The sequence below is a fragment of the Heterocephalus glaber genome, unplaced genomic scaffold (assembly GCF_053883595.1).
Source record: "Heterocephalus glaber isolate CG9 unplaced genomic scaffold, H.glaber_assembly_v1.0 deba00000943, whole genome shotgun sequence".
In the NCBI taxonomy this organism is placed as follows: domain Eukaryota; kingdom Metazoa; phylum Chordata; class Mammalia; order Rodentia; family Bathyergidae; genus Heterocephalus; species Heterocephalus glaber.
In genome coordinates, this window is record NW_028258175.1 from 178,876 (window position 1) to 202,273 (window position 23,398).

General features: G+C 36.9%; 2 long non-coding RNA genes across 6 annotated transcripts in view; both read right to left on the minus strand.

The window, feature by feature from the left end:
• The window catches only part of LOC147828601 (uncharacterized), a 128,257-nt gene that overhangs the window by 49,090 nt on the left and 55,769 nt on the right, over window positions 1–23,398 (minus strand). The window lies entirely within an intron of this gene.
• On the minus strand, window positions 96–22,557 carry LOC147828603 (uncharacterized). 5 transcript variants are annotated; one of them, XR_015450410.1, is made up of 7 exons: window positions 22,353–22,553; window positions 6,669–6,769; window positions 5,193–5,268; window positions 4,882–4,976; window positions 4,094–4,158; window positions 3,599–3,661; window positions 98–493 (listed from the first exon to the last, which is right to left on the minus strand). It is a non-coding gene; the product is annotated as an uncharacterized LOC147828603 (long non-coding RNA). The 5 variants fall into 5 exon arrangements; XR_015450411.1 differs by lacking the exon at window positions 98–493 and adding an exon at window positions 540–959 and having other exon boundaries at window positions 4,094–4,193; window positions 22,353–22,557; XR_015450409.1 differs by lacking the exon at window positions 98–493 and adding an exon at window positions 543–959.

The window sequence follows — 23,398 nt, forward strand, 5'->3', positions numbered from 1 at the left end:
AACATGAAGAAGACAAAGTCAGTGTTGAGTCAATGAGCATTTCAATTCCCACAAAAACCACTGACACACTGGAAATGTACCTGGCTGCTGGGATAACTGCATGAAAACAATCCTGTCCCCACAGTCAAACCTCTCCTAAGTGGAACCCTGCAGACTCTCCTGTGCTACAGCTCCCCGGGCTGGGACACAGCAAGCACCCAAACCTAGACACCATGTCTTCTTCACTGCTCACTCTTTTACCATCCATTTCACCTAAGCTGTGCCAAGTGTCCCCTCCCAGATTGTGGCATCGCTGTGGATTCCATCCTTCCTTACTTGAGCAACTTCAAATCAAGCAGTGGGCTACAAATGCCAAGCCACACCTTTGTCACTTACTCACGCATGTGGAAGTGGCAGGACCTCATTGGTGGCCTGGGCACAAGCCCACACTTACCTAGATATCTGTATGCATCCTCCTGATTATACTGTGCTGCTCACTGTGACATGACTGTCCCTGTGAAAATGACATCAGAGAATACTGATTTAGTCCATTCAAGTCTCCTTCCACCAGCACATATGAGCATTGTGGAGGTCACTGTGTTAGACTGCTGCCCCTTTGCTTTAACACCTCAGTCTCAGGGGTGTTTCCTAGAAAAAATATGGTAAGAGAATTCTTTCTTACTTGAAGGGAAACCTGCAGAAGTTCTAAGGCTCAATATTCATAGTGGATGTTAGCAAGAATCCTGGCCTCCCCATCCACCTAGCCAACATGAAAACTACATTACAGGTCAGTTTCCCTACATGAAAATGGGACACTTACCAGCAGGCATTGGGAAGACTTCACCTTCACTGGCACACAGGTGAATCAGTGGGGAAAAGCAAAGTGTGCCCAAGTGCCCTCCCACAGTGTACATCAGTAAAGAAGAAGGTGTTGCATGGCTGAGGGTAGCAGCATCTCCCAAGACCTTTTGGCAGGATACCTGGTGATGAAACATGTTAATACCAGGTTAGGCAGAGGCTCCTTCTGACCTAGATACAGACATCTGGCCTAGTGATCAGCTTGTACCCATGGTGGTATTTCCCTGGCCTTTCATAAGTGTACATCAACCAACTTCTTGATCACTCTGTATCCATGAAGGGAAAAGGAACAAGACCATGCTAAAAGGATACAGCATGTTCTGCAAGCATACAATGTACTCGATTCATTGACAACCACCACTGGTGTGGGAGGCTTCCACTCCACCGCATACCAGATTGAAACTGAGGGAAGAATATCATCCCAAGGCTCTGATCCTCATCAAGTGGATGCCTGCAAGTTACCTGTGCTTCTTTCTCAGCAGTCTAGTACTCAAGCATGTCACTGCATACAGTGAGCAAGCAATCCCAGTACACAGGGACCTTGAACAGTACTTTCCCTACCCTATACAAAAAGAAAACTCACACAGACTAGATTTCTGAATTTTAGCCTTTTATACTTGAATGTATTCACACAAAATATGGTATTGGCTACACTCAGGGCCCCAACATGCTCCACTGAAGCCTAGGAAGATCCATTTCCTGTGCTGTGATGGAGGCCATACTTGCTGCTATCTGAATCCTGGTGAGGTTCCAGGGGCTGGCCTTTTCTGGCTGTGAGGTCTGGACCCATCACTAGAAAACACACCCGAAAGAACCCATCCTGTACTTTATCATATGCCCTTCTTTTTCTCCATCTCCACAATCTGTACATCATGGGATTACTCAGGGGTCCATCACCACTACAAGGACCCTCATTTATGCACACTGAAAGCCAGAGAAGAGAAAATGGACACTTCTGAGCAGACACCAGACAAACTGTTACAATCTGTATCTCAGGGAACTACTCTAGGATAATTATCTGAATCCTTGCTTTTTCTCTACAATGCCTAGTTTGTTGTTGTTGTTGTTCTTTTTTTTTTTTTTTTGAAGCAAAATTTATTAGTAAATTTCAGGTAAACATAATGATAGCATTCATCACAGGGAATTTGTACCTTTCATGATGTATCTTTCTTCTTTTTTTCCCATTCTCCACCCTTCCCTCTACCTCTCTCCTTCTCCTTTATTTACAAAAGCTTTGTTTCCATTTTTTCTTCTATTTTCTTTTCTTTCTTTCCTCTTTCCTCTCCCCCTCCACCCTCTTTTGTTCCCCTTTACAATGGCCAGTTTAAATGCACACTTTCAGCCTGGATTCAGTAGCAGCTGATTCTACACCCTGATAGGAATGAGACCCTTAAGCTCACACTTGCCAAATAAAGGAGACTACCTCAGAGTTTCATTATCAACAGTGAAAATCACATCTGAAAATAAGGTCTCTGATGTGTGAATGTGGGGTCAGCTCAGAACTCGACAGTCACAGTGACCTTCCTAGCATAAGAATCCAGTACATGACAACATCTCATTAGGCTATTACCCTTATGCTAGCCACCTGGATACTGAAGATTGGATGGGTGCCAATGGGCTGTAATTTATACTTTTGTTTTTCCTTGGTTTGCTTAAGGTTTTTTCAACACACTCATTCAATTGATCATTTCCATTAACTTGAAAGAACCTACAGAAAACTGTCATTTAGCTCTCATCTTGCTCTTCCATGTCACTGACTCTGCCCCTCACCCAGAAACAGAAAGACATCCTTCAGCTATGTGTTAATATAGTCCTTAATTCTATGTAAATTGTATTCTCTGGCATGTCCAAATGTGTAATATAGCCATCTGTAAATTTTTCAATGTTTACTGTTGTGTTGTAACACCATCATGTCTACATCCAACCATGATGCGATGGATCCCTGAAATTGTACAGGTTCAATATTCATTTCTGTCTCATACAAAATGTAGTATTGTGTTCACAAGATATTTTCATCATGTCTCTCATTTCATCCATTAGTACTTGTAACAAAACCTCAGTAACAAGTGTCAAGGACATCCTCATCACTCATCCCTGTATATGAAGATCTGATTTCCTGTGATGTGGTGAATGCCCATATTAGCACTTATAGAGAGATCAGTAGTGTTCTACTTTACAAACTTATTTTGCTTGCTGTGGTGTATTCACCTGTCTATGGACTCTTGTCATGGACTTCTGATTTGGTATATGTCTCATTTGCACTTACACAACTCCAAATTCCCTATGTCACTTCATCGTTTCAGCATCCACTTATGTTATCTAGATACTTGCAGGCTTCCATGGATAAAGTCTTGTAAGAGAGTGTTGTCTGTCTTCAGTGATACATGCAAACCTTCCAAGGACAATATTTCAGAGATGGACTCAGTGAAAATTACATGAATCTCTTCTCCACCAGTAGCAATACAAGCATATTACATCTATTACATTCCAGAAAAGATGCAATGACATTTGATGTATCCTTGTAATATTAAGGTGATAATATGTTTTGAAAACATGTATCACCAGAAGTGGGGGAATATAATAAAACCTAACACAGTCATAAAATGAATTGCTGAAAATGAGATGTCACTAGTGAGTGACTATATCATCCCAGACCAATACACTAGCCAAGACCTTAACATCTGAGCACCTAGTTAGGAACTTGCCAGGATTATAGAAGATCAAACAGCCTTTACTGGACTATGACCATTTTATCATTTACCTTGTTACTAGGGTGACTGCAACAACCATCTTTTCTGGATCACTGTGTTCTCTTGAAGGGCATCTGAAAAAAAATACAAAGCCAGTTTAGCATAGAAGATGCTGTGTCAGAACATGAGCCCACTCCCTTTTTAATGTCCATTGCTAAAGGACAGCTAAACTCCTCAGGATACTTGGATTCACCAAACAAAAACAGTATTGTCAGAAAGCCCATATTTTGTCATCTCCACACCCTGGAAATTAACCTATGCTTACTGCAGTCATAGAGTTCCACAATAATTTCAATTAACCAGTTCATAATCACTCCCTCAGCAGTCCTTGCTAAAACACCAACTTTCCCTATGGCATATAAAGGATAAACTCATATTTACTAGAACTGTGAAGGACAAAATTATTTCTTATAGGAGCAGTGACCACTAAATCTAGTAATAGTCAGGACACACTCATCCCTTTCCTCTATAGATGAAGATTTGGTTTAGGGTACCTCAGCACTTACCTCATGACCCTCTATGGACTTTACTCACTCCCGTGGGTAGGATAATCACAGTGTCTTCAGAGGAACTTGAAAATCAAATCATGAAAAATGATTTTGGAACCTATGTCATTCAAGGAAGACATTGACACATTCTCTTGGTCATGGCGTTCAACATGACAAATCATATTCTTATCACAATTACATGGCTAAAGCTGAACACTGAGGTAAAAGCCTACTAAGAAATACCATCTTCTTTGGAAGAAACACTAGCAAAATTCCCATGGTCAATACTAGGGGATAGGAAATATGGCCAATGACCTGCATCCCTATACAATAACCTATCACAATCTCTAAATAAGTCCATAGTACAATCTCATATTTACAAAAAGCATTACTGACAAATCATATTTTGAACTGTGTTCTAACCAGAGGTTACCACAGGAGTTCAAAAGCATCATTCATGATATAAATACCAAAAAATAAGAAATGCCTCTAATGATTTAAAGTCAACAAACCTGTACACTAGGATAAAAGTTAATGGAATACCTGCCAAAAAGCGAAGGTAACATTGTGTTAGATATCCCATCCACTTTACCAAGAAATCTGAAGGTTATTTGTCGGCATCTTGGCAGGGACAATTTCTTACTTACCAGGTTAGTCATAACATTTCATAAATTACCATTGTTAAGTCCAATCACTATAATTTAATAACTGCTGGAATCTTGGACAACACTTTGAGATGTGTGTTTAGGACGCATCATCTTTCACCTGAGGGGAGAAAAAAAGGACAACTTTAAAATTTTGGTCACCTCCATCATCAGGGAAACCAACTGAAGTACTTAGATCTTTAGAACTTCAAGGTCAGAGATGTTGTTCTTCACACCATTTTCTCTTGGCTGGCTACCTGTAGAAAAAAATATGGTCAATACTGTGATGTGGATCAGTTGAATAACTTGCATGGATCCCTGCATATGCCTCCACACCTCCTAGGATTAAATTCAGAGTTTATCAAAACTTTATATAATAAGCTACTTGTTACTAGCAGTGGTAAACAGAATCATTCCTTTACTAAATATGTACAGAAAACATGCTAAAATAAATGTAAGAACCCCACACTTACAATATCCCTCTTGATCATCATGGCCATGGATACAACAAACTGCCACTGTTGGTCATCATGAGACTTACCACCGTATCTGCATGGAAATGTAAAAACATGGGTGACAAGTATATGTATAGTAAGACTTTTCTACTGGGACCCTTCAAATAACTTTCTTTATTGTCATTATTGCAAGATTTCATTTCTACCTGGACTCATCAACTCTACTTGTATTCTTGATTATTTTATGATGAACATCATTGTTCCAAACCTCATTATCTCATGACTGCTAATATTTAACTTGTTAACTACCATGATGCATAAATGCATAATAATAACCTGAGTACATGAAAGTCATTTGAAATTCCCAGGGTAAATTCTCTCTAAATGTAAGATAATGCAATAATATGGTTTCTAGAATATGAAATACTGCATTCCTTGAATAATCGATAATGTAAAATAAGAAGAAAAGGTCCAAAGGGGTAGGGGTAGTGGGAGGGGCGGGGGAAAGGAAAGAAGGGAAAGGAAAAAATGATGAGAAATGGAAAAAATGGAAATAAAGTCTTTGTAAATAGGGAAGGGTGGAGGGCGTGAAGGGAGGGCTAGGAATGGGGAAAAAATAAGAACCAAGATGCATTATGCAAAGGTACAATTCCCAATGAGAAATGTAATTGTGTTGTATACCTACAATGTACCAATAAAAGAATTTAATACAAAAAAAGGAAATACTGCATTCCTTATCTACATACTTACATTTTTTTAATCATATGATAAAAATTTTGGGAAACAAACATCACTGACTCAGATATTTGATGATCTAATGGTCGGTCTGGCATGTGCTGTACATGAAAATATTTACTCCAATACAGAAATATCTCCTGATAATGAACTTTCTAAGTTCACTGTTAACCCTTGACAGGAATCAAGACACAACCTACCAGGAACTGTTGAATGGCTTCTATTACATCCATGATCACAGGACTCTACCTGGATTCTTGTGGTTCTCCAAGGTCAAGGATAATGTCAGATAAGACAACATTTCTTCGTGAAATATCTGCCTATTTCCTATGATTACTATAGTTGGGACTATGTTATAAATACTTGGATATGTGCAACCTCTTCACAGGGTTACACATTCTCTCTGAAATATAGAAAAGAAACTGCATGGTTTCAAGTGCTCCTAAGGATGTTATTCCTCACCTGAATACTGGCAAAGAAATCACGATGGCAAGTGATAGGGAAACCATAATGACTTGCCTCATGTGATCTGAAGATCAGGTGGTCTGTGCTTTAGTTTTGGTCTACATCAGCACTTGTTTGCACAACAGCAATATCTGCCATTAAAGGCTAATGTTAGATTAACTGTGATCTCATGATAGAAATCTGCAAAGGCTTTAGAAAATACATCTTTAAGAATAATTGAGAAGGTAAAACCAGTAAGATGACAAGCTGTGCTGTGGTTTGGGCCTACATCAGAACCTACATGAAACCACCTACCTACATGGTGTGCTGACCAACAGTTGAAAGGGTTACTATAAGGTCTTGACAGAAATCTAAAAATCCCAGTGTTTGGTGCACATCTTATTGCATGTCTATACCTGCAAATAAAGAAAAATCCATGTTTACTGTTACAAATTTATTTTTTACCTATAAACATACTATTCTAGTCGGTGTTTCCAAGGAAACAGATTTACCACAGGATATACAAATTTATAGGACTGTCTTACAATATTCTCCCAAAAAGTCAAACGCAGAAAAGTGCAATAGATCTTTCCACATAATATTCCACATGAGTCCAGCCAGAGGCCTACAGCTCTCAGCAATGTCTCATGAAAGTTCATATCAAGAATCTGCACCAAAAGGCCCAAGGGCCTGTGGTAGAAGCTCAAAAGTCTATGCCGGCAGGGTGAACAATCTGTGCCAGAACACTGAGGGATCTGCACTGGAGCCAGGGAGTGATGCTCAAGACAAAGGCAAAGACCAGCACCCCACCACCACTACCCACTGAGGGAGCAACAGCAAGAAAAGCCACTGAGTTCCAGCTCCAACAAAGCTTCTCCTGGGAAATCAGCAGCCAGCATTCCTCCCCTCCTATCCTCCTTTTATGCAGTTCTGGCAACAATCCTTAGGTGGGTCACCCACACCCAGAATCACCCTCAGTTAAGCTGAGCATTCCCACTTAAGCTGGCCATTATTTCATCTGCACATATACCAAAAACAGTTTCAGTAGAAGAATTTCAGCAATATCATTAATTACCTTGATGTCTGGAAACAAGATCTTTAATGAGAAATGTAACAGCAGCTCATCTCTGTGCACTTGGAAAGAGCTTCATGGGAGAGCAAAAGACTTGAGAACACAAGTGCCAGTGCCACAGTTCTAATTTCATGGTTTCCCAGTGTTAGTCAAGGGTATTATCTATCCTTATCACTTGCCTGGATACCTGGAAAGCTCCATTAATAAACATGTATGTACACAGTGATGTCTTGACCGGAACCTAAGTAGATCCATGTGATAAATATATTTAAGGACACAGTCTGTTCTACCAAGATACCAACAAATAACCTTGGTCCACTTTCATCATTAGGGAACCGTTAACACTCTTTGGATCCCATCAAAACTTCAGTACCAGCAACATTCTCAGAGTCATCATATTCTCTTCACATAACACCTTCAATGATTAAATGGTCAATACTGTGGAAAAAATAGTATATCTTACCAAGACACATATAGTTATTAGTAGGATTATTACTAAAGTCATTATATTTACACTCTAAATGCTAAGGAATAAAAAAGCAGCATTATTTCCCAACTGACAATTTTTTTTCCTACCTGACACACAAAAAGCATGATAACACAAATATCACCTTGATTGCCTAGGTATCTGAAAATCAAATGGTCCATATATTTTTAAAGCCCACATCATCACTCAGAAACCAGCAAAATCTCCATGAAAAATCACTGAGAAGCCTCACCAGCCCCAACCTCTGACTTTCCCCTCATCTTTGTAAAATATGAACACTCTCAGACAGTTATGATGCCCCTAACAATCCTTTGTCTCCTGTTTACAGGCAGCAAATGCTCCAGTCAGTCCTTAAGACCTAATGAGATCTGATTAGTGCATGTCTCTGCTACTCAGTGTTACGCGGCCCTGGAATTGACCATTATGGGGGTATTTGCACTAAAGAAGTTAATAAATTCCACACTTGGGGCATTTCTTTTGGGAGAACCAGTTATTAAGCATTTACCAGAATATGCTGGTGCACAAAGTAATAAATGAACAGGGAGAAGCACTATGAATACTGACAACTCAATCTTTTTGTTTCTCATGAACTTCTTGCAACTTTTGTAGATGAAAGAGTATGTCAGTTTGCTCCACATATGCCTTAAAATACACTATTTTTCTAAACTGTTATATATTTTATGAAAAGAAATGTTAGACACTTTTATTACAAATTTCTTAATATAATATTAATGCTGGTTAGGAACTTAAAAATCTCATGTCAAAAGTTTATAAATGTGCTTACAAAGATAGGTATTAAATATTCTTATTATATAATTGTTCAAAAACATTTAGATATGTGTATATATATATATATATATATATATATATATATTACTAGACCTAGCATAGAAATCAGATACATAAGTTTATAACATAGGTATAAATTTATAAAATCACTGATACAGATTTGAACACACACACACACCCCTTCATCCATTCATCCTAGTGATAGTCTTATTAGTAGTGGGTCTCTAGGGCTTGGACTTACTAAAATGTTTCTGATTTAAATCCAAAGAGCTGAAAACTCATAAGTTGGGTTGGAGATGCTTACAATCCAGAAAAACATGTTCTAGAATACATTAAGAGTAATAGCGATGCACAGGATGTATGAGAAACCCATTCACCAGCTGAAAAGGCCTTTGGGATTGGACAGAGTGGAAACAAAAAGGCCAGTTCAAATCACAAAGCCAAATCTCACTAAAAGGTCTTTCTTTTGAAGACTGCATTTAATTGACCAGTAACCTAGCAAATAGTACATTTGTAGAATGCAGTTTAGCTGAAAAGCTGGTTTTATGAAGGAGTCAGTGACCACTGGAAGTAATCAATATGCCTGTCCCCATGGGCCATGGCCTAAATACATATGGGTTTCAGACCCCTGCTTCTAGTTGCATACTGGTCATGCCTCCTGATTAGCTCTGACACACAAAGAGCTCTGAAATTATCTTTCCTGTTCTGACTGTACGAAAACAGCTGAACAAACTAAAAATCAGCAATTTTAATTAGATCTGCAAGAGCACTGAGGTCACATCACAAACTGCCACAGTAAAAACCAGACATGCAAATATAGAGAATCACAGTTTACCTGGACCAGAGACATATGGAGATAGAAACTGGTAGGAACAAATAAACAGCAACTGATGAACTGCTGAAAGCTGACTGCAGACTAACTCCAGAGTTAAAATCCACTGTACCCAGTTTTAGGGGGCCTCCTATACTGGTGTGTGTTTGGACTTCAGAAGACCCACCAGGGGTGAGTAAAATATGAGAGACAATCTTCTCTTCTGTGAGCAGTGAAGAACAGAAGTAACCACTTTGAAATAAGCCCAGACAGTTCTACTTTCTCTAATGAGATTGTGCTCAAGGGAAGCTACTTTGCTACAGCCTTATCTGATGAAGAGGAAGAGCAACTAGACATTGTTAGTCATTCTAGATTTTCTGTCTTGCATAATAGGAAAAAAAAGTTGAGAAAAGTTACTGATGGCTACAACTCGGGAACTCAAGTCCATTAAAAAAACTGATATATAATTTTAAGGTGGAATGCTTCCCTTCCTCAAAATCTTATCCCCACACTGACAGAGCCCCTATATAAAAACAGTGGGTTGCAAATGAGACACCTAAGAGAGACATCCTATTTAAGAAGAGGTTCTTAGGAGACTTGGAGACAGCATGGAAGTGGCAAACAATGGGAAATTAGAGAAAAATGGAATCTTTGGTGCACAGTTATAATAAACCTTAAACAGGAAACACCCAGGTTCTGGCCAGACTAATATCATCTTTATACTGATAGCCTGACTGCCTCAGTGCCCAACAACAAAATTTTGGATATACTAAAGGCAAGAAGAAAATGCGATCTGAAGAAACAGAATGAGCATCAGTACTGGATTCAGATATAACACAGATTTTGAAATTGTCAGATAAGAAGCTTACAACAACTGTGATTGATATATTAAAGGTTTTATGGTATGCTAAAGAATTTATTTGGTCTTTGATCCCATTCCTGGCAAAGAATTTCAAAATCCCTTGGAACTTCCTGAGTTATGGGCATGTTTGTGTTAATGTTGATCTTAATGAAATGACTCATGGTAGATGCCTAATTAGCTTCAGGATCAGGGCTGATCACTAGAGAGACCAAACTCATGATTAGAAGGCTGGAATCCTGGGCCAGTCTGACCTCCATGAAGGAGAAAGCACTGAAGATTGAACACAGTCACGTGGCCAGTGGTTTACACAGTCATGCCTGTGTGATGACAGCCCATACAAAAACTCTGGACACCGAGTGGAGCATCCCAAATCATGAACACACTGCGGTGCACAGACGATGCTACATCCAGATTCCATAGAAAGGATACAAGAGCACTGAATCCCGGACCTTCCAGAACTTTTCTTGTGTGTTTCCTTCATAATAAAACTGTATCCGTTAGAACAGCATTTTGGGGAAGTTGCACTTGCGAGGCAGATGGCAGAACCACTGAGCTAAATCCCCAGCAGTACAGCATTTTTAATGTGTTCTGTGAATCATTAGAGTGAATTATCAAAATTGGAGTGGTTGTTGGGACTTCAAAATTTATAGCTTCTCAGTCAGAAGCATAGGAAATATGGGGACCGCACTTGCTGCTGGCATCTAGAGTAAGAGGCAGTCTTGTGGAGGGCTAAACAATTAACTTGTGAATTACAGATGGTGCCAGAATCAAATTGCAATGAGTAGAGTTGAATCAGAGCGAGAACCTATGGAAAAAGTAGAAAACATTTAAGAACACATGGGAAACAGAAGAATTAAAGTCAGTATGCTATAGAGAAACTTGTATATCTTTGTTTATTGTGGCACAAATTCAAAATAGCCAAGACATGGAATCAGTCTAGATGAAAATCAACAGATCAATGGTTAAAGAAAATATGATATGTACACACAATGGAGTGTTATTCAGCCATAGAAGAAACAAAATTAGGTCATTTGTGGGAAAATGGATGGACATAAAGATCATCACATTAAGTGAAATAAGTCAGACTCAGAAAGATAAGTACATGGATTTTTTAAAAAAGGACATGAAAGAAGGAGGGACACTACTTGACCAGAGAAAGGGAATAAAGAAGAGGAAGAAGTAGGTGTGAGGCAGGGTAATAGGGGGCTAGATATGATCAAAATATGTTATTTGCCTTATGAAAATCCCACAATGAAAACCAGCATTTTTTAAAACTACTATACCCTAAAATTAATACATATAAAAAAGAACAGTTCAGTAACATAATCAAAAAGAAATGGAAACTCTAACAAAGAATCAAAAGGAAATGGGAGATACAAAAAACATTGTGGCAGAAATGAAGAATACCTTGAAAGATGATCAGGTTAGAAATGACTGGGGAAAAGATCAGTGAGCTGGATGATAAGTCAACAGAAACTCCCTAGGCTGAAAGACAAAGAGAAAACAAAAGAATAAAAAAAACCCCAGAACATTCAAGAATTGTGGGACAATTACAAAAGGCATAACATGCCCATAATGGGAACTCTAGAAGAAGAGAGGAACATAAAAAAATAACTGAAGTAATAGTAGCTCAGAATTTTCTAAAATTAAGGACACACACTAAATCTCAGGTTCAAGAACCTTTACAACAATAAGCAAGGTAAATACAAAAAAAATTATAAGTACACATATCAAATTCAATGTGTAAAAATCAAAAACAAAGAAAATCTTGTAAAACGCAGGGAGATAAGACCTTACCTACTGAACAACAAAGTTAAGAATTACACCAGCATTCTCAGAAATCATGTAAGCAAGAAGAGAATGCAGTAAAATATTTAAGATGTTGAAACAAATAACCCTCCATACAATGCTAAAATTCTTTGTACAGCAAAAATTTCCTTCTGACACAAAGAAAAAAATTTTTTTCAGATAACAACTGAAGAAATGTAATGCCAACAGATATGCTAAACAAGAAATGTTCAAATAAGTTCTTTAGAGATAGAAATCAAATACAAGAAAGAGACCAAGGAAGCAGAAAGGAAAGAAGGAATTAAGGAAGGTAGGAAGGAAGAAAGGAGAGAGGGAGGAAAAAAGGTGGGGAGAGGAGGAGAGTACAAGGGAAGGGAGAAAGAAAGGGCATTGGAGAGAAATATAGAAAGGGATAATAGAACATTTTATTCTTAATCTATTAGATAACTGCTCAAAGTAATAGTAGCAACAATGTATTGGGTGCATATAATTTATGAAGGAGTGGAATCAGTGACTGCAACAGTAGCAGGGATGGTAAAACTTTTATAGCTTTCAATGATACAAACAGCCTGCTGCAGCACAAGTGCCATAGATTTGCCACCACTGGCATAGGGAGTAGTAGCATGGTGGAATTGAGAATGCTCTGCTATAAGGTACCTATGTTAGCAGAGAAGCAGTATAGTGTTATTTGAAACTAACAACTTAGACTTGGTGGTCTTAGATAAGCTGTAAATATATATTGCAAACTCTATGACAAGCACTAACATTTTTTAAAAATGTTTATTTAATTTTTCTTTTTGGTACTGGGGATTGAACTCTGGTCCTTGCACTTGCACAGCAGGCGGCAAAACCACTGAGCTAAATCCTTGTCCCACACTAACATTTTTAAAAGGTATAATTGATATGCTAAGTGAAGAGAGAAAATGTATTCATTAAAGAAACAAGGCAAGAAAAATGACAGAAGGACTACTGTCTAGAATATATGAAGAATTGAAAAAAATCTGACCCCCCAAATTCAAAGACCCAATTCAAAAATGGGCACCTGAAGTGAACAGACATTTCTCAAAGAAGTAAAAGCAGCAAACAAATATATGAAAAAATGTTCAACATCACTCATCATTCAAGAGATGCAGATGAAAACAACACTGAGATTTCACCTCACACCACAAAGAATGGCTGCTATCAAGAAATCATCCAATAACAAGTGCTGGCAGGGTTGTGGGGAGAAAGGAACCCTTCTCCACTGCTGGTGGGAGTGCAGACTGGTGCAACCACTGTGGAAATCAGTATGGAGATACCTCAAAGAACTAGGGCTAGAGGTCCCATTTGACCCAGCTATTCTCCTGCTGGGTATCTTCCCCAAAGAATTAAAAGAATCATACCACAGTGATATATGTGTCCCCATGTTCATAGTGGCACAGTTTGTAATAGATAAAGCTTGGAAGCAGCCCAAGTGCCCATCAACTGGAAACTGGATAAAGAAAATGTGGGATTTTTTAATAATATGGAGTACTACTCAGCCATAAAGAATGAAAAACTAGAGTCATTTATAGCTAAATAGATGCATATCAAGGCCATACTCTTAAGTGAAATAAATAGGACACACGTGTAAATACCAAATAGTTTCACTAGTGTGAGAAACTGATAGTGTAAACAAGGGTTAAAATGATTAAAATGAATAATTGATAATTTGAAATAGGAAAAAAGGTCCAAAGATGAAGGGGTGAAGGGAGGGGAAGGAGAAAGGAAAAGAGGGAAAGGAAAAACTATGAGAAAAGAAAAAAATAAATGGAAATAATGTCTATGTAAATAGGGAAGGGTGGAGGGGGTGAAGGGCACACAGGTAATGGGGAAAAAATAAGAACCAAGATATATCATCTACATGTACAAACACCCAATGATAAATGTAAATGAATTGTAGACCTAAAATGTACCAATAAAAGAACTTAAAATTAAAAAATTAAAAAAGAAAAAAAAGAAAAAGAAGGGAAGATTTTTAAAGAAATGAAAAACTGTAATGACTAGAAAACACAAGCATGGTAGAGATTAACTGAAATATATCAATGATTATTTTAAATATGAATTACCTAAATATATCAATTTAAATGTAAAGACTGTCAGAGTATACTTTTGAAAAAATTCAAGTATAGCTTTTCTATTCTACATAATTCCATTTGACATAATTAAAAGTGGAAGGATAGAGAAAGATGATATACAATGGCAACACAACCAAATGAAATCTGAACTAGCAATATCAATTTCAGACAAAGCAGACTTCAAGAAATAATCAGGAATAAAGAATTGTAATAGATAATGATAAATGAAGTCAGCTCTCCAAGAAGGCATAGTAAATCTTAACATATATGCACCTGAACAACTGATTATCAAAATATGTGGGAAAAAAGACCATTAGAGCTACAAGAAGAAATAAACACATAGATTATTATAGTTGGAAACTTCAACATTCTTCAATCAGTAATTGATAGATGCAGCTGAAAGAAAAAATGTAAGTACATAGTTGAATGAAAGGCCACCATCAATTCATTGGATGTAACTGACATTTAATAAATACTTCATCCAACAAAGCAGAACAAATTCTCTTGAAGCTCACATGGAACATTTACTAAGACAAACCATATTCTAGGCCACAGGACAGATGTTAACAAATCATACAGTTTGTTCATGCACTACAATGACATTAAGCTAGATATCAATAATAGAAACATAGCTAGAAAATTCCCAAAATATTTAGACTGTAACACACTTCCAAATAACATTTATCAGGAGAGTCTCAAGAAACTTTAAAATATTTTAAAGTAAATGATGAGAACACAAATTATCAAAATATGTTGAATGCAGCAAAACCAGTGCATAGAGGAAAATTTATAACATTGAAAGCATAGTATTAGAAAAAAAGAAACAGTAATCTAAGCTTCACTTTAGGAAGCTACACAAATGAGAGCAATATAAAATTAATGCAAAGGCTCAGGATTTAGCTCAGTGGTTCTGCCACCTGCCTCACAAGTGCAAGGTCCCAAATTCGATCCCCGGTACCAAAATAAATAAATAAATAAAATTAATGCAAATGAAAGAAAAAAACAATAAAATTATTGCATAAATCAATAAAATTGAAAAATAAACAAATTTTAAATATTGCTAAAACCAGAATATTGTTCTTTGAAGATTAATGAAATCGATAAATCCTAACCAGGCTAATCAAGACAAAGAGAGAAAGAGGTCAATTACTAATATCACAAACAAGAGAGGACATCAATACTGAGCTCATTGAAATTAAGAAGATAATTAAGAATATTATGAACAATGCTGTCAGAGACCAGAGAAGTGAGGCCTAACTGGCCTCTGTGAGCACAAAGGAGAAAGGCTGCACTCAGGGTGCAGCCATATTGCAGGTTCCAGGGAAAAGCTGGAACACCTAAGATTAAGTTGTTTACCAGAGTATGTACTAGTGGATATTGGAAAGCAGATGAACCTTGTGCTACTTTGATTGCTTGTACCAGTGTTTAGGTGAATCAATGCATGATGAGCCAGATGCTGGGGCTCCTAAGAGGCAAGAGCCCCCTGGCTGCCCAAAGTTAAACAGATTCACGTCTCTTTGTCATTCATCCTTGCTTGCCCCCAGGTCAAGAAGAACAAAGTACCAGGTCTAGGTCCCAGTAGAAGGCTTGACATGGCCAGTGGGGTGGGTCTGCTACACTATGTCACAAATTTGATAATTTAAATGAAATGGAACAATTCCCTGCAAGATACAATCTACAAAATATATAGGAGAAATAAAATGCCAGAAACTAGAAACAACCAAATGATATCAATAAGTGAGCAGATGAACAAACTTTAGTACATTCATACAATGGAATATCATGAAGCAATGAAAAAAGCAATAACAACATAAAAAGAGGGGCTGGTATGTAGTGTAGTGGTAGTCTGCTTGCCTAGCATGTCCAAGGCCTTGGATTCAATCTCCAGTACTGAATATCAGCAACAAAACAAAAGGAAACATACATGCAAAGAAGCCAGGTATGGTGGTACATGCTGTTAACTTCAGGTACTTATAAGGATGTGGCAAGAAGATCACATGTTCGAGGCCAGCTTGGGTAACTTGGTGAGATCAGATCTCAAAATAAAATTGAAAAGGGTTAAAAATGAAGTTCAGTGCGTCCTGTATTCAACTTCCAGTAAGGGGGGAAGATGCATGGAGAAGCCTTCTGTACATATTCCTAAGTGAAAGTATTTGGCCTAAAAATCCTCCCTACTCCAACTGTATGACATCTGGAAAAGGCAAAACTACAGGCACTTGGGCTAGGCAGTGAGCTTAGAGCTCAGTGGTAGAGCACTGCCTACCATGCTGAAGGACCTGTGTTCAATTCCTTGCAGTGCGAGGACATATATATAGATGTAGATGTAGATGTAGATATAGGTATACAATAAAAAGCATCAGGTGTCACCAGGTTATTAGGTTATTAGGTTTGGGGGTGAATGGGAGGGGAGGTGTAAATAGATGAAGAACAGGGAAGTTTCAGGGTAAAGAAATTATTCCATACAATACTATTATGATGGATATATAACATTATGCATTTGTCAAAATTCATAGAATTACACAACACAGAGTGAACCTTAATGTAAACTATAGTCTTTACTTAATAAAACATATAAAAGTATTGGTTCCTTAACTGTATCAAATGTACCACACTAATGCAAGATGTTAATATTAAGGGAAACTGTGGAGAAGAAAATATATGGGAACCTTGTACTATTGACTCAATTTTTCTGTAAAACTAATTCTAAAAACCAGTCTATTAATTTAACAAAAATAGCTATCACTTTTAGATACCTTCTAAACCTACCTTCAGTAGGTAGATTTTCCTTCTTCAGTCTTCCTTATCACCCTGAGGACACAGGAAGGGAACACTACGTGTTCCCTTTCATTCATGGATTTTAGTTTTGTTGTTTTTGTTTTCTCCTCTCACGGAATGACAGGTAAGCTTCGTTAGTTTTCTGCAGTCATTATTGGCAGCCACTATCTCTTCCTGTTCCCAGCCTGAACATAGTCTTAGCTAATTACTACCATAATCTTTAATTAGTTGTTGTTTGGCACAATGAATGATCACTATTTCCTAAGCCTGAACTATTTCCAACTCATTCCATAGTAGAGTTATAACTGTCTCAAGTGTCTGCTTGGATCTTGATCATTTTTTAGGGCAAATGATCAATATTTGTTCTTATAGGAGTACTATTTTGTTCCTAACCTACTTCTTTAAAAATGAAATTTTTATGGATATTTTCCTTCTTGCACATCTCTTCACACTGGAAACTCTCAAAACTCTTGAAAATATCGATTCTTCTCCAAGTTTTATGGTATAGAGCACAGGTTAGCCAACTTTTCTTGTAAAGGGCCTGATAATAAGTACTTCTGGTTTTGCCAACTTCTATCACAAATGACTCACTGTGTCTTTCTATTGTGAAAGCCATCCACAGGAGTTTATACAAAGGAGTCAAATTGAGCCTCAATAGCCCTAAACAGTAAGCTGCTCTAAATGTGCTGCCTCTTAACTTCTTTCTCTCCTTGCCTCACTTTACCTACCAGTGTTTTGTGGGTCACTTCCTATGTAAACTTCCCTGGGATCTGGTATCTCAGGGTCAGTAACCCAAACTTAAGGTAACTGCAATAGAAAGATGAAACATGCATTAACATGGTGAATATATTTGAAACTAAGATTGATGGTGAAAGAAATTGTGAACACAAAATGAGAAGACAGATGTAAGAGTACTGAGAAAAGATAAAGCACTCCACAAATATAAGGTGAGAACATTTATATTATGGTTGTCATTAGAGTCTGAACCAGAAAATTGCTGTATAAAACACTGCCAATTCAAAGCTACTCTTAATTAGGAAGGCAAGCAGTAACATGAACAATATAAAACAGATGATTGAAAAATAACAGCATCAAAGTACTATATAAAATTTAAGCTGCATTTTTCATATCATTTTATAGATTTTTCTGTAAAATAAAGTTTGTAGAATAACAATGTCTCTATATAAGTTAGCAGAATAAAAAATGGTAACATTTGCAATAGTGTTTTTGACCTATTTTGAAAGTGAGAAAAACATTATAGAAAGAGTTGACTTTTCTTTTAAACTTAACCTATCCTAATTTCCTTCCTGTTATCCCAAACACAATGAAACTCATTAAATTGGTGTCTATTCATGTTCATGGTTTTATGATTTTCACCCCACATCCATGGCCCTATAAGCAATATACACTGTAAGTTTTGTGATTTTAAAATTTACATAAATATGGTCATGCTGTTCAAATCATTCTGTAACTTGCTGTGATCACACAACATTACCACTGAGACCCATCCAGGCTGATATATGTTAATTGAGTATACACACATCTTTAGAGAGATCCTCCCTCTTCTATAGGATAAGTCATTTTGTGTGTCCTTTAATAAAATACATCAGGGATTCTCAAGTGGAGTAATTTTGGCCAGGGCAGTGTCTGGAGCCATTTGGGGGATGTGACACTGCCATCTAATGGGTAGAGGCCAGCGAAGCTGCTAAGCTTCCCACAGTGCACAGGACTGCTCCCACATTGAAGAAGCATCTGGTCCAAAATGTTAACAGTGCCGAGAAAAATCCGTGGTATAAATAGAAACCATCTATTCTACATTCTTGAAGAACTCCTGAAAATGGGGAAGTAACACAAATAGACCATTCAAGCTGAGATAGTACACATTCTGCCTGATGGATCATCAGAACTGTGTCTTACATGCACTAGAGAATGTTTTCTTCTTACACATGGATTTTCAACTGTTTTATGGATAACCATTATTGCTTATTTTGGGGGGGTTGTGTTTATGGGCATGTGTACTGTGTGTGTGTGTGTGTGTGTGTGTGTGTGTATTATGCTAGGAGAGAATACCCACAAGTTGGATCCTTTGTATTCTTCATATTGATAGGAAAAAATAATGAGGATTAAACTAGATTTAAGGTAGCAAAGAGTAACCATATTTTAGGATCTCATACATGGTGTTAAAAGATAATTTTTAAATGATAAAATCATGATTCTCCTATACAAAAATAAACATTTGTTAAAGATTTTACTCTACTCATTAATTTGAAAAATGTTAAGGTATTAACCAGTTTAAAAGAGAATCCAAAGAATAGACACAAGGGCTAGGGATTTAGCTCAGTGGTTTTGCTGCCTGCTGCGCAAGCACAAGGACTCAAGTTCGATCCCTGGTACCAAAAAAAAAAAAACAACAAAGAAAGACACAAATACAGTGGACTCTTGACTTACAAACTCAATTGGTTTCCAAGGACTGGTTGTAACTCAAGTTGGTTGTAAGTCAATACAGCTGAGATCTGAATTTTTACCTGGGTACACACTATAGATAACAAAAGGCAGACTTAGGTCCATTAACCTAATTAACCCAAGTTGTTCGTATGTCGGGCCAGTCGTACCTTGAGGGTCCAATGTATAGGGGAAGAACAGCGAAATGAATGTGCAAATTGAGACAAGATTGGCTTTTCCATCATAGGAGAGAGAGACTGAGCTTCTCTCCTCTGCCAGACAGGAAATAATTTGATGTTTATAAACAATAAATGCTTTGCATTTCTATCTATTATCAATCATTTACAAAGTTGTAAAACAGCTCCCAAAGAACAAGATAACCCAATAGGGAGTACAACTTATTTTCCTGTAAAAGCATACATTTAAGAATGTATAGCCCAAACTTCAGAATATGTACAACCTACTATTGTGATTATCTTGTGTAAGCTGTGAAGCAAATACAGGATTTCCACTACCCCCAAGAGAATGGATGTTCCTTTTGTCAGTCATCATGGGAAGAACACATTCCAGGGCAGTAAAACAATGCCAGGCCCAGGTTGAGACAGTTTGGAGAACTTCCTTCTCTAAGGTAGGAAAAATTGGACCTCGGTCCCAAAGTAGGGAGGTACCCAGAGTCGCCTGTCTCTTGCCTCCCTGATCTGCCTCCCTACCATATGATGGATGTAGGAATGAGGCAGGGTTTCATATTTTCAGTTTGGATGTGTCAGTTCTAAACCTATCTAATTCTCCTGGGTGTTGTAAATTATTCTGTTTTAAGTTTCTTTTCCTTGATTTTCAAGATAAAGTGGATGATTTTAGCACATTTTAGATATGAGGAATTTGGAGAAGGAATGACCTTGCTTGGAGACCATAATAGGATGAATCATCAGTGCTCATCAGGGGAAGACAGTGATATCCAGCAGCATTACTGTCCAGAAGAAAGACAAAAAGGCGGGGGTAAAAAGTTACTGGGCCTGAATATTCATTAGGCACTAACCTGGGGACATCAGAAACAGGGAAATAATTTGAAGAAGGACAGTTTTCTGCAGTTTTGCTGATTTGAGCTTACACCATGGAAGCTGGGCTTGAATCTGAAGTATGACTTTTGCTGTCAAAGATTATTAAAGTCTGAGACTCGTGTTACTGGTTGTGGGAACATTTTATAAACAAGAAAGATTGAAAATGCAATGATAAAGGTGATAGAATAAAAGTGTGCTTTTCTTCAGTTGTAAAATTCAGTTCCTAATTTGGTCTAGAAATGGTGAACAAACTAATATTTAATAGGTAACAAGACAATCAACAGCAAGAAAAAAAATCAAGATCATGATGATCCAGTCTTCCAGAGGATTTAATCACCTGCAATTTGAATTACTATGCTTAAGACACCTTCTACAGAATTCTTTGCATAAGCCTATTAAAGACAGTTCATTAAATGTGCTTCTCATTTTGTGCAACATATTCAGATATAGGTTTGGCTTTATACTCATAAGTCCAAGACCACAGAAATTCACTCTTTTATTTTATTTAGTAAGAATTAGTATACTAAGCCTAAATTTTACACTTCTCAGCCTAAATGTCAAGGACAACTGTAGGCACATGATTAGCCCCCAGATGGAATTTGCATCAGAAAGGCAGCATGCCTGATAGAAAGGTCTGGAACCTTGGTCTTAAATTGCACCCTGCCACCTACTAATTGAAAAATCTTGAATAATTTGAATCTCAATGGGTTTTTATTTAATCTTATTAAAATGAAGGGTTTAACCAGATGATTCTTTTTTTTTTTTTTTTTTTTTTTTTTGGTACCGGAGATCAAACTTGGGACCTTGTGCTTTCAAGGCAGGCAGTGGAACCATTGAGCTAAATCCCTAGTCCCTAACCAGATGATTCTTAATGGTTCATCTAACTAAAGTTTCTTTGACTTTATAAAGCAGTTGTCCAGAATTCTTCCAGTTTTGCATGTGGCAGAGGAATAGATGTAACATATGGAAAGATAAGAGCCAAGAACTCTGACTTTTTCTCCACAAAGTTACCAACTAAACATCAAAGTGTTTGTGTCTGATTTTTTCAATGACTTCAAGTTTTGTCTTTTGTTCTCTTTACATCCATAGCTTTTTCACATACAAAGTAGTTAAATTAAGTAAAATAATAATAAGGAAATAATTGACATCTATTAAAACTATTAAAAATCAGGAAAATACATATGCTGGAAAAGCTATAGAAAAACTGCAGCACACACCCATGCTGATGTTACTGGCAAAACATTTTGAGGAGACATTTTGAATATACTTATCAAGTATCATAAACTTGTTTGACTTAGTAAACCCCCTATTCCAAATTTATATTTAGGATTGCTCTATTTCTCCAATTCTAAGATTCAACTTTAAAATTTAATATCAATTCAATAATTTTTTAAAAGGAAAAACCAAATATACTAAAATATTACTTGATACACAATAAAAGAATATGTATAACTTGGAATAAAAGAAGTATGAAAATTTTAAAGGAGAAAAATCCATATACAAAAATATACTCAAAGCAGACTTAGCTTTTGTTTCTTTGCTTTTTTTTTTTTTTTTTTTTTTTTGGGTACCGGTGATTGAACTCGGGTCCTTGTGCTTGCGTAGCAGGTGGCAAAACTACTGAGCTAAATCCCCAGCCCAAATTAACCTGGGAAGTTGGATTGGTTTTGTTTTGTTTTGTTTTGGTACCAGGGATCAAACTCAGGTCCTTGTGCTTGCACAGCAGGTGGCAAAACCACTGAGCTAAATCCCCTGCCCTCTTTGCTTTGTTTTTTGAGATAGGATCTTGTGATGTAATCTAAAATGGCCTTATACTTACTATGTCACTCAGACTGGCGCTGCACTCTCCAAAATCCTCCTGTCTCAGCCTCTTGATTCTAGGATTATAGGCACCCCTCCGTGTGGCATAGAGCAGAGTTATTTATAATTTCAAAACATAGCACTGGCATCTAGTAATAAGAAAATGATTAAGTAAAACATGTAATATACAAATACAATGGATGTAACACAGCTCTTAAAAATTCTACAAAAAAGTGAAAAAGGAGGCATAGTTCCAAATTATTGTTACAAAATCTGTAAAATGTATAAGTGCATAAAATATAGTTTTATCTTTAGCAGTATGTTCATATGGATAAAAATATTAAAAGATTTCAAACAAATGAGAAATTATGTCACTGAGATACTGGAATTGCATATACATGTGTATTTTTAAATGTCTTTCATATAGTTAAAATGTTTCAATCACAAGTAAAAGTTCTTAGAAACACTCATTTGTATTATACATATTTAAAGTGTACAACATGATGTTTTCACATATAGTCCACCAAAAAAAATGTATGCATACTTCAGAAAAAGAACATATAAATATTTTAATACTCAATTTATTGAGACATCATGAGATTAATGTAAGTTACCTTTGGCCTCTACCATTACAAGAGGTGCTCAAAGTGGTGTCTGTGCACTTCCAGACATTTATTAGTATGGCAGACTGCTGGTTTTTAATGTTTGCAGTGCTTTTAAAACATTTAAAATAGTCGTTTTGGACTTACATCCTAATTTAAATGTTATCCTCACCATCAGGACTTCTACCATGCACCGCTACTTCAAAAATCTTTATTAATCTTTCAGATATTTGTAGTGCATCTATGAGTTAATTTTATCAGAGGGAGGGAGTTTCTTATCTCTTGTATAATTAATTGAGGCTTTCATACATGACTTGATAATTATTGATTTCCCCTTAAAAATATTACACACTATTACACACACATGCACAGTGAGAGTCTTGTGAGTTCTCTACCCTGTGACACTCAACCAAAGCCTTATATAATTTTTCCTTTTTAATTTTTTTATTCTTTCTGAGAACCT